The sequence below is a fragment of the Canis lupus genome, chromosome 20, assembly GCF_048164855.1.
Source record: "Canis lupus baileyi chromosome 20, mCanLup2.hap1, whole genome shotgun sequence".
Classification (NCBI taxonomy): Eukaryota; Metazoa; Chordata; class Mammalia; order Carnivora; family Canidae; genus Canis; species Canis lupus.
Window position 1 is genome coordinate 42179773 of NC_132857.1, and position 14194 is coordinate 42193966.

The following is a 14194-nucleotide window of genomic DNA, read 5'->3' on the forward strand; positions in this document are numbered from 1 at the left end:
TATTAAATCAACCCCCCCCCCATTTCATTTAGATAAATGAGATACAGCCAGCTGGCTAATGCATACTTGTTTCCTGTCAATTGGAAAAGGTGTGCCCAGACACTTGCAGTTTTGATCTCTATTTACAATAAGCTAAATTTGATCCTGGGTTCTGTGTTTCCTTGTTACGACATGTGGCATGATCAGTTTCAAAGGGTACGTTATTGTGAACACATTATGGAAAAGAATGGAGTGTTATAATTATAATGCTCTATTACAGCTTTTGCTGAGGTTGATAAAGGACAAGCTTTTGTTACTGAATTGTTCCTGTAATTACAACAGAAATAACAGGCAGCAGTCACCTTCCATTAGGGGTGGGAAAGAAGGATTCTTACTATTTAAGCAATCACATAAGGTGCTGCATGAATCATCATCAGCCTCGTCATGAGGAATTAAAAATAAAAGGAACAGCTGACATCATCCTATAGCAGGTTTTATGGATCTGAGAAATGCCAGATAGTTTAAGGAAAAGAGCTGTCTGTAGTGATGCCCCAGCACACGTGTTAGTAGCCTATTGGCAGTGGTTCTCAAACTTGCGCGAGCATCTGAATCTCCTGGGCCCCAGCCTAGAGTTTGTGATTCAGGAGGGGTGTGGTGAGGTCTGAGATTTTGCATTCCCAGCTTCACAGATGATGTTGATACTGCTAGTTTGAAACGGCATGTTGAGAACCATTACGCTTAGGGACAGAAACAGGTGTAACTTGGGGAATGTTCAAGAATCTGAATTCTAAATTAATTCCCCAGTACCTATTAAAACAGTCTTGATGAAAATACAAATTATTCTTTGAGGTGGTGTGCAAGCTTCATCCAGGGCACCTGCTCTTTGTGACATGGTGAGTGAACAGGAACAACAGGTGCAAACCTCGCTAAACGGTCGGTCTCCTGGCTCTCCTAGCCCACTGTCCTCCTGTCTTGGTAAAATTTTGGATTAACTTTGATGGATACCAATGTCTCTAGGATTCAAGTTAGTGATGAATTCTCAAGTTGCAAGGTATAAATTATTTTTTCTTACTTGTCAATCAAACACACATTACTTGGATGCTGTCTGTAGGAGGACAGTCCTTTCAAGTAAGGGCACTCCAAGTCCTGAGCCACTGAATGAATGTCATTGTCACACCTGTCTGGCAAAATAGCTGTTAGCAAAATGAAAATATGATGTACCAAGTGCTACCAGTGGTTGTGGTTCTAGGCTTCTGACTGGTTCTAGAACTGGCTTTTATTATCCTATTAATTATCTTGTTCTAGCAATGGCAACCATAACCGTGAGAATCACTAATGTTTGTGGAGGACTCTGAGGTGGCAGCTGTGCATGTGGCTGTGCTGTATTAGTTCATATGAATCCCACCGCCATTCTCTGAACGAGGCACTGTGATCGCCTCTGTTTCAGGCACAAGAAGATGGAGGTTGGGAGAGCCACTTGGTTGTCCTCACACAGCTTGTGAGAGTCGGACTTCTGAGTCCAGGCAGCATGAGCAATGTGGGGCAGATTTAGATTTGGCTCTATTTTGGGAAACTTTCAATGGCAGTGTGATGAGAGGCCTCGCTGAAATGGAAAGATGCTAGAAAGTTTTGAAGTATGCTGCAACCAAACGTGTTTAAGGTTGTATAATTCTTTTTTTTTTTTTTAAGATTTTATTTATTTGAGAGAGAGAGAAAGCAAGCACAAGCAGAATAGGAGGAGCAGAGGGAAGAGGGAGAAGCAGGCTTCCTGCTGAGCAGGGGCCTGATGTGGGGCTCGATCCCAAGACCCTGGGATCATGACCTGAGCCAAAGGTAGATGCTTAACCGACTGAGCCACTCAGGTGCCCTGGTCGTACATTCTGACATACATTCTGATGTCAAGAATCAGTCTAGATCTTTGTAACTGGGCAAAATTTCACTGTGTGGTGATTTTAGGTGCTCTGCCCCACATAAGATGAAAGCCATTTGAGGCCAGTATTGTAATTATGGGTGTTGGTTTTTTTTTTTTTCCCCTATGTGACTATCTGATATTTGATAACAAAGATCAAATTACCTAAAGCTTATAAACATGTTCATGATGTGTTTCTTGCATGTACCAGTAGGTGGTCTTATCATTTGCAGTTATTTCTGTAGGCATGATGGTACTTTGAGCAGAGTCATATGCTCTCTTCTACCTATTTTCTCACAGGAGTAGGTAGGTATGCAGGACAGCTTTGGTGGTGTCCACGAGCCACCTTTGCCTATTAGGCTCTGGAAAAGGAGAGAGGGCAAGACTGCTTTGAGCTACGTCCCTAGTTGTTTTGGCATTAAGATTCAGATTCTCTATTTAGAAAGACATGGTCCATACGGAATGAGAGGGTGAGAAACTTGAGTGTAAATTTGAGAAAGGGGTCAATCTGACAGCTTCTGGTGCAGAAGGGCATGAGAAGTGAGGAGCTGTGGGGCCCTTACGTCTGAAACTTGCCACCATCGTCCTCTGTATTGGATCCAGAGGAGGTACTGTGGAGGTGGTCCTTGAAGAAACTCCAGTGCAGACTCCTCATAGAATGCCAGCCTAGAGTGCAGAGCTGGTGGTAGGGTATTTTGTGTGTGGGCCATTTATAGCATCTTTTCTCCAAAATAACAAAAGGGATAAAATGTTGCTTGAGAATGGGATTCCAGCTTCTCCTAGCTACTTTTTCACTGAATGTCCCTGTGATCGCTGCCTCATTCTTTATAGATTGAATTGAATTCCCATGATGCTTTACAAATGCTTTCATAGTTTAGGTGTAATTAAGAAAGGAAAGAAAGCATAAGCCCAAAAAGAGCATGAGGGAGCCTATTAATCCCCAGAAAATAAACTTTGGGGTGAAATCTTGGTGAAAGCTGTGGAGTGGTGTTGCTTTGAAAATGAAGAAGGAAAAAGGAGTTCCTTCAATGTTTTCTTGATCTAGAGACCTGGCTAGAAATGGCTATAAATTTTCATTAATGTTATATATCTGGCTCCTCAGGAAATGATATTTAAGATGAGTTGAACATTAAAGCTTTGCTGAGGATAGACACGAATGGCCTTTTGGTTTCATGGTGACCATGAATTTTGCTAATGATAGAGCCAAGGGTAATGCAGTAGTTTTTACATGACTCAGGGAGTAGCTTGTCTGATGCTTAAGGGGAAATCAAGATTGAGTCCTTATTTAATGGGAGTATTATTGAAGAAAAAAATTGAGATTTGAAAGCATCGAGGGAGGTAAAGTTAAACTTTTTTTGGGTGTAGGGGTGGGGAGGAGGGCACATCATAAACATTTTTCTTGAATCTTACGGCCTGACCACGTGATCCCAGCACTGCTTCGGAAAATCGCAATGTAATATACTGGTTATGATGTTGATGAAAACATACAGTGAAGAGTAAAAGCACTGAAAGCAAGCCTGTGTCCTTTAGGGCTGAGGCACCTGGGTATTCATTTTATTAGCCTACACCAGTACATGTGAATGAAGGTGTTTCGATATTGACCAAAATGCTTAGGATTGTTTTCTTAAAATATATCTTGATGACTGGACTTGCTGGAATTAGCAGCTTTTTCTGGGTCATGATAATTGCATTTTCAGAAACCATTCCTTCACCTCAGAGCTATGTCCAGAGGCTGGTATAAAGAGGGGGCTGTATGGTCACTGCCCTTGACGGCGTTCTTTCTCACCTTCCATTCTTCTTGAGTCAACATCTGTGAGGCAAGACTGTTGGTTGGAGTTGGTGGGTTTGCTATGACCCCAGGTGGAGTCTGCTCTCCCTGGTTGCCCTAGGGCTACGGCTCTCTGGTATTGCTCAAATAGTTGACGTGGTCACAATGTTCATGCTGCGAAGTTGTATGCAGTAGACCATATAAAGAAGGGATTGGCTTGTTTTGATTAAAAAAAAAATAACACAATTCAGACATTTTTTAGCAGAAAATGTCTTCTGTTAGGTCCTTCAGTGCTAAGAGCAGTTGGCTAGCCTTAGAGTACTTATGGGCAGTTGACTCAGAGATGGATCTATGCAGCATGGTTTTTATTTTTTCCTCCCTCCTTCTTCCCCTCCCTCCTCCCCTCCCTCCCTAGTGAACTCTTTTTCAGTTTTATAATTCTCTGCTGATAAATTCCAGTAATATCAGAAAAAAGCTGAATATATCTATTAAAGGACATGTTCCCTCCTTTTCTTTTATAAAGGAGTATTATAAAAGGAAAATACTACCTTTATCAGAAGCATATAGTAAATCTGTTTCTAAAATGGTTTTCACGCTTTTTTTAAAGATAGTTTTATTTTATTCTTCAAGGTGAAGTTGCCACAAGTAATTTGTTGCATTTGAATGAACAGGCTTGTAATTCAGTTGGGTTTATCTCCTATTGCAAACTCCTTAGTTTTTTGTGATAGAGCTATTGGTTTTTAAAATTGAGTGTGTACATATACTTGGAACTGTGTGTGTATCTTAATGTAGTCTAGTCCGGAAAGCATTAGAATTGGTAAAACCTTGGGTTTAATGCCTTCTGAGACTTGGAACAAAGAACAGTTTTGTGCAGAAGCTCCATCTTTGCCAAATGTAGCCTTAACTCCTGCTAAACTAATGATGGATTTGGATCTTAACACATGAGATAATACAATTTTTTTTGAAGGTAAATGCCTTTGGTTTTAGGTATTTCTTTTTGGGAGACTATATTGAAAGGCAGGTGGGTTCCAAAATGGGAGAAGCAAAGTCCTTAGAAGATCTTTGTCAGCCTGTTTGCAATAGATCAAGTTGTTAAAGAGGAGAAACTTAAAAATGTCTTTGTCCTTGTGATTTCAGGAGTGATTACTGTTCTGAAGTGGACATTGGAGGAGGACCAGGTAAGCACTGCAGTAAGCAGATATCTATATGGCTTTGCCTAGACCCAGGATATTTGCTGTGGGGAGGGAGAAGATCAAGTAGTTGAGTCAAATGTTGCCATTTGGAACTGTCAAAATACAGACCCCTAGTCCCAAAGCACTGAAGGATGGCTCTAGCAGTGCCACCCCAATCCTAAGGGTGTCGACATCTCCATCTATCTGGGTAAGGCCTGGTGGAGTTTAACCTTTTGGGATAATTGGGCAAGGATATTTTATCTGTCTAGCATTAGTAAAGTGACTGGAGCAGAAGGCCATTGATCACTTTATTCAGTCATGATCCAACATGACTTTAGTTGAACATGGCCAGTTACCCTTATATAGAATGTCCGATTCCTTCAGAGCAGTCCAACCCAGACCTGACATAGAGGATCATGAGGTGAATATAAGTAAAACTGATGAATTGGAGAGTGTGATTGCTAAAGATGGCACAATCTCTGAACTGTGTCTGTATCAAGGAAACAAGTATTGCTCAAGAATACTTTCCTAAGTCCTCATTTATGAACATATTTTATGGCAGAAGAAATTTGCTAAGCACTTCCTTGTTTGAACAGTCTGAATAGTGTGTAGTGCTTAAAATCGCCTCCCAGGCCACTCTTGAGAGTTAACTTGGTAAATGAGATGTTAACTTGGGAGCAGAGTATCTGGATTTCACAGCCTGATAGGATTTGGGTGTCAAGGATATAGGGCGAACAGAATGAAACATTAAACATTCCTAATTCCTGTTTCATTTATGTATGTGGGTCTTTGAACAAACTTTGTCTCTAACATCACAGGCAAAAAAACCCAAACAAACAAACAAACAAAAAAAACAACCCACCCCAGCAACTCATAAGCAGGCGAATGTCTGATGTGAATAAAAAGCCTTAATGTTAGAGCTAGAAAATCATGTGACCATGTGACTTTTATCAGCAGCTTCTCTCTAGCTGTCACCTTGAGAGTTTGTCCTGCTGGGAGAAACCAGAGAAACAGGAAGTGTCTCCTTCAGAACCTCAAAGCGATTTTGAATTTCTGAGGATGTGGGATTTTGTCTAAGATGGAGCAAGTGTATTTAATCCACCTCTTCCCCTACCCCCACCACGTACACACATCCCTTAATTGGAATGGGACTTCATTTCAAGGACTGTACAACCGAACAGTGTATCTTCAGGAGTCTGTTTTGGCAATTAGTTCACTATTGACAGATAGGGCAAGTTCATGCACTGCCCGCTAAGATTTGCCAGGCATGGCAGCTGGGGGCAGCAGGCTGACGTCGTGGAGACCTGGAGCTGGGTCTGCAGTCACTAAGACCCAGCTGCTGTAGCTTATGCTGTGGGAAGGATGAGTATCTTTCTGCCTTTCCTGTGCTGAGATTTTCTTTTTTTTTCTTTTTAATATCCATGTCTGCCCCCACCTCCTGCTCTCAGCTCTGCACTGTGTGGGGTTGACAGCCTTCATGGAGCGGGCAGACGTGTTGGCACCATGTGGCACTCCTGGGCTGTGTCTATCTGCCACCAAATATGTTGTCACCTTCCCTCTTGAGCATGCCATATCTAGCTGTCTTTGGAGGGGCCTCTTGGCTCCTTTGGGAATAACTATTGAAAGAGCAGCTGTCTGTCAGCCTCCTCCAGAGCCTCGAATTGGGCTATTGTCAACCTGTTGTTGGAGGAGTTCCCAACACAGCAGACTTGGCTGTCATTGACATTTATAACTTGAAAGCCATACCACAAATGAGTTTGCATTTCTTAAAATCCTTTAAATAGCCCTTAGAATGTGAAGCATGTGGCCTTCATACCCTTGGGCACCCCTCAGGAGTGTGGAAATAGTTGGGTGTTCCCAGAGGAGGGGAAGTGGGTTACCATTCTCCCCACAGCATCTCCTTTCTGATTTAGGTAGGAATAGGTTGTCCTGGCTTTGTGCTTATTAAGTTTATGTATAATCATATGAGTCCATTTAGGTCAGGATTATTGGCTTCTGAGAACAAAGAACTCTTTAACTCTGATTACCACAGAGCCTGTGATAAGAGAGGAAAATTGATGTCAGAAAAGGTTTTTCAAAGGGGTTGGTAGATCTCATACCTGTTTTCTTTTTTTTTTTTTTTTAACGCCCTAATTTTTCAAAGAACCAGCTTCTAACTTTAATTTCTTGAGACATGACCAGAAGAGAAAGATGCGGTGTTTGTGGTAAAAATAAAACCAGAGCCACACCAGTGGATCTTGTGAATACATATTGCCAAAGAAATTGGGGAAAGTGCAGAATGGAATCAGAATGGTTTTTACTTACTGAGGGACTAGTTAGACTTTAAAACCTTGAGGGCTGGGACTGGCCATCCCGTTCTTCATACCACCAGTGGCTAGCACAGAACCTGGCCCATGGCGGCCTGGGGAGCCGAATGAATGAGTCAAAAGAAGGAAAGGTTTTAGGTAGAAAATGTCTGTCTGTCTTTTTTTAATCCTGGTAATACAGACATTGAAATATGTTAATCATCAAATCCAGATTATGGGATTTAAAGTTAATGATGTTTTCCTGTTGGTGTCAAGGTTGAGTAATCTTGGAAGAGGCGGGGGCTTCCTTGGCAGGCCTAGATGCGATTAAGATGACACCCCTTCACTGCTTGGGCTCAGATGTCTTTCCGTGGTTCCCAGGACGTTTGTCATATCTTAGGAAATATCAGTGCCTGACGTTGGCTGAATGCTGGGCAGCTCAGTCTTCTGCCATGGTTTGCTAGCTCACCTGGAGCAGGGTAGCTATGGGCTCTTGAGCCACCTGGATGGGGGCCGCAGGCTTTGGGAAGAATGTTAGCTGAGGGATGGGTGTCCCCTTTCTGGCTCTTGGCCTGCGGTGCACATTGGCATCTCCTTTTTTCTCAGACACCAGCAGGTGCCCTGGAGCTGGTAAGACTGCGTGCGGGATAGCCACTGTCCAGTACCGATAGGCGGGCATGATGGATTAAACCCTGCTTCCCTGCCAGCCCAAGGGAACGGGAAGGTGGGGACATGGAGGTAGAGGGCAGGGCTATGGGCAGCCATGTGTCTCGTCACCAGGCCACACGTGGAGGAGCGGAGCAGTTGTCTTCACGAGGCCTTCCCGGCTTTGACTGGACCTAACCAGCATCCTCCGTTCATGGCAAGAGGTTTCAAAACAACAGCATGTATCTTTTCTCTGATTTTACTTGAAAAAAGTAAAATGTTGAAATATTTCAAGTATTCAGAGAAGTGCAGAGACTTGGCTAAAACACTCGCTCGTGTGTCCTCCCACCTCCCCTTCTTTCCACCATATCTTTCGGGTTCCTTTCTGATGCTGCCAATGACCTGTGTCTTATTAACTGTGAAAGGTGCTTGTGCTGTTTTATGTTGAAATGACCAGACTTCTGTCCTTGGAAATTTTAAAAATGTGGTCTGCCAGGAATCTAGGCCTACACAGAGCCCCATCCTACCCACTCTCTGAGGATGGTTGGTGCTACCTGGATCTACCCTCACCTATGGTTCCTTTTGTTCATTCTCTTGTTCTGTGCTTGCTGTCCATCTGATTTTCTCTCCTTTCAGTTTCAAGGAGCTGTGTATGTGTTTAAATCCCTCTCTGCAGCTGGTTCAGGACTCTGTAAATGGGCAATTCAGTTGGTCCTGCTCGGCCCAGCTAATACTGTCTCTACATCCCATGCCCTTCCCATGATGAGGTCTGCTCACTTAATCATACCTGGTGCCATGTGCAGATGACTCTCTGTTCGGAACCTCTCCTTTCTCTCCAAGCCAATATGCACCTTCTTTGTGTATGTCAACCTCCCTGGAGGAGAGAGGCGAAGGCCATTTGATTTTGCGTCTCAGGCTTACAGCGATGGATAGACAGCAGGTGTCCAACCAGCCTGAGGCTCTCCCTCAGGTTAGTTAACACGGGAAGGCCCACTGACAGGTTTCTAGTCATTTATTCTCTTACTGTGGCCATTTTCTGGGTCCAGAGTTCTACGGTATTTTAGCCATGTTGATGGATGACTGACCACGTAACTCTCCGTTTCACTCTGAGCCTCACGATGGCTTACGGGAATCTATGTGGGCAGCTCACGCCTCAGAAAGGCTGATGATGAGCTACCACCCTGAAAGGGTAGGGGTGAGAGACTTGCTGGGCCGAGAGGCTGGAGGAGAACCCAGGTGAAGGAAGGATTGGGGACGGTGGGGCAGGAAACATTGGGAATTTGGCTGAAGAGTTTGGAGATTTGGGGTGATTGGAGGAACAGAATGGTCTTTAAAACTTACAAACTGGGATGGGATACCTGGGTGGCTCAGCGGTTGAGCGTCTGCCTTCGGCTCAGGGCGTGATCTTGGGGTTCCAGGATCGAGTCCCACCTCAGGCTGACTCTATGGAGTCTGCTTCTCCCTCTGCCTATGTCTCTGCCTCTCTGTGTCTCTCATGAATAAATAAATCTTTAAAACTTACCATCGTGGATTGGTACACTACAAATAAGTGACTAGGAAGGGAAATAAAAAGACCAAGGAGATCCAGAATGCAAGCCTGCAGTTTTATTAGTGGATTGACTCAAAGACGGAGAATTCTCCTGTCACATCACCATAAGAGTTTCCAAAATGTTTACTCTCCAGTTTGGTACTTACCCTCCATAGGCGAAGCACTTTGTGAACTGGCCCTGCTCTGTGGACTGCCCTCCCCCTCCACTTGGAGTAGCACTTCTTTAGGAGATGTGGGTCTCTGCTAGCCCTCCCTTCCACCCTTTAAGATTGATTGCTTAGGAGAGGGAGACTCTCCAGCCGACTCCCCACTGAGCACAGGGCTTGATCCCACCCACCTGAGCCAACACCAAGAGTTGGAAGCCCAACCCATAGAGCCACCGAGGTGGCCCCAGCTCCATGTCTGTTATGCTATGAGACCCACCCTGACCTCTCTGCATCTTGTTTTTTTATGCTATAAAGTAGAAGTTGGTTTGTACAACACTGTTCTCCCTGATAGGAAATGAGGGGCCAGAAACAGATGCTTATTCTTGAGTGTTCCACCCAAATGGATTTCCTTTTAGAGATCTTTCTAGAAGGGACATGCTGGGGATCATTTCATATACCTTCTTGGCTGCCTGAAATGTGTGACCAGCTCATTCAAAAGACGTGTGTCCTGCATTAGTGCCCTTCTGTAACAAGTGGATCTCTCTGCATGTGTGTGTGTCTGTGTGTACAGTCAGGTTGCATCAAGTAGAAGTTTTTTCTAATTCATAGTTTTAGGCTGGTGGCAATAGTGTGGGGTAATGATCCCTTTTGTGAAGTGATTTACTGATGAAGACAAGCAAGGTCCTGACTCTGGAGACAGGCCCTCCACGATTTAGCCCACAGTGGCATCTGTGTGGCCTATGAGATGGTGGGTGGGTGGGTGGGGGGCAGGTGCAGGAGCCAACTTGGGAGGATGTTTCAGCCGGGCAGACCTGGCAATGGATAGTCCCTTGCCATTTATATTCCATTGTCTCAGATTCAGTCACCTGGCCACACCTCACCAGAAAATGTAGTCTGGCTGCGTTTCCCGGAAAGGAGAATGTGGATTCAGGGAGTTGTGAGCATTGTCCATAGCCTCCCTGACTCCCAATTTTCTGATTCACTTACCAAAGTCGTGTTCACTATTGCATTCTTTTATCCACATGAACTCTTTTATTCCTCTTTTATGCCCGCTTGTGACAATGGTCAGGCATTACGTTTTTATGCACCGGGGTGAGAAACAATGGAAAGAAAAGAGAATGGAAGGTCCCTCAATTCACGGACGGTGATTACACAGGCTGCTGTCAGCAGCCAGGAATGGCCAGTGCTGACTACAAAGGAATATTGGCTATATGCCATAGGCTGCATTTGGATTTTTTTTTAATCTAGGTATTTATGAGTTGAGAGTAATGCTTAGTCTTTAAAAAGTAAATAGCACTTAAGCAGAAGAAAACCACTGGTGTAGGGACAGCTAGTAGCTCCTGTTGAAAGGTGGCCGAGGTAATGTAATTTAATAAAAAGCTGAAGGAGCTCTAATATTTTCATAAGTATGCTGTTTTTTTTTTTTCCCCCTGCGGCAGTGAATTAAAAAAACACACAATATCCCCCCGAACACCTTTATTTGCTTTCAATACAGGGAAGCCAGTGAGTCAGAATAAGACAGAAGTGAGACTGTGAGAGGGACAGTGAGTGTGCATAGGGGAGAGTCTTTGGAGAGTTGCAGAGCGTAACATCCTTCCGGAGTCTGTGTGTGCTAGAGTGATGGGACAACTGGACTAGGCCTTTTGCAGAGAACCTACTATAGAAAAGTGAACATATAAAGGGTGGAGGAGATGAGATACCAACAAGAATATGTGGCCACTCAGATCTCCAGCCATGGGAAGATATCCCCCCACCACCACCCCTGCATCCTGCTGCAGCAGGATGGATGTTTGTTGGGGTGGGGATGGGATCAGAGTGAACGTGGAGCCCTCTGGAAAGAGCTGCATCTGTGAAGGAGATGCTGCTGGCCTCCTCCCCATGTCCACCCTCCCAGCTTCTGCTGACACCTCCCGTAGGCCAACCCTATATGGAAACCAGATGGCAAGGGGGTTTGGGAGATGTGGTTTCCTATGAAATGTTGCATAAGGGGCAGGGGCATGCGGAGAATGCATTTGAGAGCAGAAGGGTAGATGGCTGGCACAGGGAGGGTAACCTCTTGGTGGAAAGGCAGGAGAATAAATAAATGAGAGATCACTTTAGGAAAGAAATATTTGAGTGGGTTTCCTTCCTCCGTGCCATATTATCTCCTCTGTGCTTCTCTGTTACCACCTGTGTTCCTTTTCATCATTTTGTTAAATGCTTTTTACCCCACGTGATATTTTCTGGACCTCTTTGACTCTGCAGTAACAGCTAACATCTATTGAGAGTCCACTGTGTGCCAAGATGGCAGAGTTCTCAGTGCTTTATCTGTCTTAATTCTTTGAATTACCAAAGCTGCTTGGTGAGGCAGGTACAGTCAGTGCTCATTGTTTGAGGATTCAGTATTTGAATATTTGCCTACTTGCTAAAATGTATTTGTAATGACCACATCAATAGTTGCAGTGCTTTCGTGGCCATTGACAGACAACACACAGCGCAGGGAAATTTGAGTGGCCGGACGCTCAGTTCCCAGCCAAGATCAAATGAGGCGACACTCTGTCTCCTCGTTTTAAGTCTCCTCCTGTAAATAAGTGTTCTCTTTGTGGTCTAATTAGCACCCCCTTTTTGGGCCTTTTTGAACTTGTCTTTGGTGATTTTATGGTTTAAAATGGTTCCTAGGGCAGCCCCGGTGGCGCAGCGGTTTGGCGCCGCCTGCAGCCCTGGATGTGATCCTGGAGACCCTGCTTCTCCCTCTGCCTGTGTCTCTGCCTCTCAGTCTCTCTCTCTCTGAATAAATAAATAAATCTTTAAAAAAAATTTACAAAATAAATAAAAATAAAAAAATAAAATGGTTCCTAAGCAGAGCATTTAAAGTGCTGTTTGGTGTGCCGAGGTACAAGAAGGCAGTGATGGACCTGACGGAGGATATGCATGTGTTAGGGAAGCGTCTTCAGGCATGACTTACACTACTACTGGCTGTCAGTTAATGTTCATGAGCCAGCAGTATATATATATTAAATAAGGTGTCTTAAAACAGAAACACATAAAACACGATTATGAATTGATCAGTTGACGGAAAGGTTGTGACCAGAGGCTCACAGGAACCGAACCCTGTGTTTCCCCTGGGAACATTAGGTCAGCATTCCTGAATTCCTTGTTCCCCGTGACTTTATAGAACATAACAATGGCAAAGAATGCCCATCAGCTGTACCGCTGTTATCGCCAGTTTGTAGAAGACCAAGGCAAGTAGAAGTGAAGAAAGTTGCCCATTGTCACTGGTCGGATCAGGACCCAGGCAGTCTGGCACCCTGCCCGTCACTCTTAAACTCTTTGCTCTACTGGCTTTTTTATATGGATGCTCCCACCCTTTTGGACCTGCTGTTGATGCTGGTGAAATCAACCCTAACGCTATTTTCAATGATTAAACCCCTGTCGATAAAGCCAAGGATTATCTCGGGTTGGGAATCCTGATATGTAGAACCTCACGATAAAGGTAATAACATTTGACATGTGTATAAAAACTTGGGCGTATTTCATGTGAGTGAGTTCTCAGAAGCACTGTGAAGCGCACATCACCTCTCCGTTTCATAAATAAAAACTGGTGTGTGTGGGGGGTGGTGATTTGAGCAGAGCCCCAGGGTGAGAGAGTGATAGAACAGAGACTCAAACCCAAGCTTCCTGGCGTCAGATCCCTCACTCTTTTTGCAGTATTGAGCAGGCCTCTCAGTGAGGCCCTGGGGATTGGGATGCTTGCCTTGCCACTGATGCTCTGCTTTGCTCCTTTCATTCTGCTTTGTTCTGGAGAAACCACAGAAATGGAGAATTGGGTATAAAATGGCTGATTTCAAGGAAGGACCAGAAATAATTTCTTGAAAATAACTGTTTATTTCCATGTATATGGGAAGTCTTTCCTGGCCAGAATGACCTTTCTGGAAAAATGTTAATTTTTTTTTTTCTGTTCATTAGGGAAATATTTGAAGATAAGTAAAAAATAAAGGAAAAATAATTCAAGAGGGCTGTTGGTATGCTCTGGCCTAAACACGGTCATGCCTTGTCTCTTTAGTTACCTTTGTGTACTGAAATTTGTGTTTGAAAAGAAATGGATGTACTTGTTAGGAGTTAAAAGGATATATATATATATATATTTTTTTTTAAAAAAGGTGCCCTTTCCCTGGGGCCAGCTGTGCCTGATTTCTTGTGTACTTTCCCAGAGGTGTTCCAACCTCTACCCCAGTGATTCTCAGCTGGTGGTGATGCAGGGACATTGGCACATCCTGGCGGGGAAGCTGGGGGAGTGTTGCTGGCCCCGTGGTGAGCAGAGTCCTGGGGTGCTGATAAATGCCATACTGTGCACAGGACAGCCCCACGCATAGTATTCAGCCCAAATAGTCAGTAGTGCCGAGGTGCAAAAGCCCTTCCCCACCCTCAGTGGGCACTGCATGGGCTGTCTCCATGTGCGATATACAAAAGCTTTTGTGTTTGAACTTCGATGTTCATTTTGTGTCTTCCGAAGGCTTTTGTTTGCCTGGTTCTTGCATTGGTCATGCTGCAGCTGCTGCTCGCAGGTGGGGCAGTGGGCATGGCCCTCCCCAGGTGTGGCTCCAGGGGCTTGTCAGCGCCAGAGACTAGAAGCAGGGAGACTGACTTCAGCCGATCTGGTCTCCTTTTTTTTGTTTTGTTTTGTTCTAAACAAAACCGATGATAAAATACTTCCTGGGAAAAACTCCTGTTTGTCCAAGTTCTAAATAGTTGCTGCTGTTAA

The 14194-nt window shown here is 44.3% G+C and overlaps 1 protein-coding gene across 4 annotated transcripts in view; it reads left to right on the plus strand.

Annotated features, from left to right (window-relative positions):
- Nucleotides 1-14194, plus strand: part of MGAT5 (alpha-1,6-mannosylglycoprotein 6-beta-N-acetylglucosaminyltransferase) — a 339881-nt gene that overhangs the window by 40856 nt on the left and 284831 nt on the right. For all 4 annotated transcript variants that reach the window (XM_072789000.1, XM_072789001.1, XM_072789003.1 and 1 more), the window contains exon 2: nucleotides 4794-4834. The gene's annotated coding sequence lies outside the window, so the exon portion shown is untranslated. The remainder of the gene's footprint in view (nucleotides 1-4793; nucleotides 4835-14194) is intronic.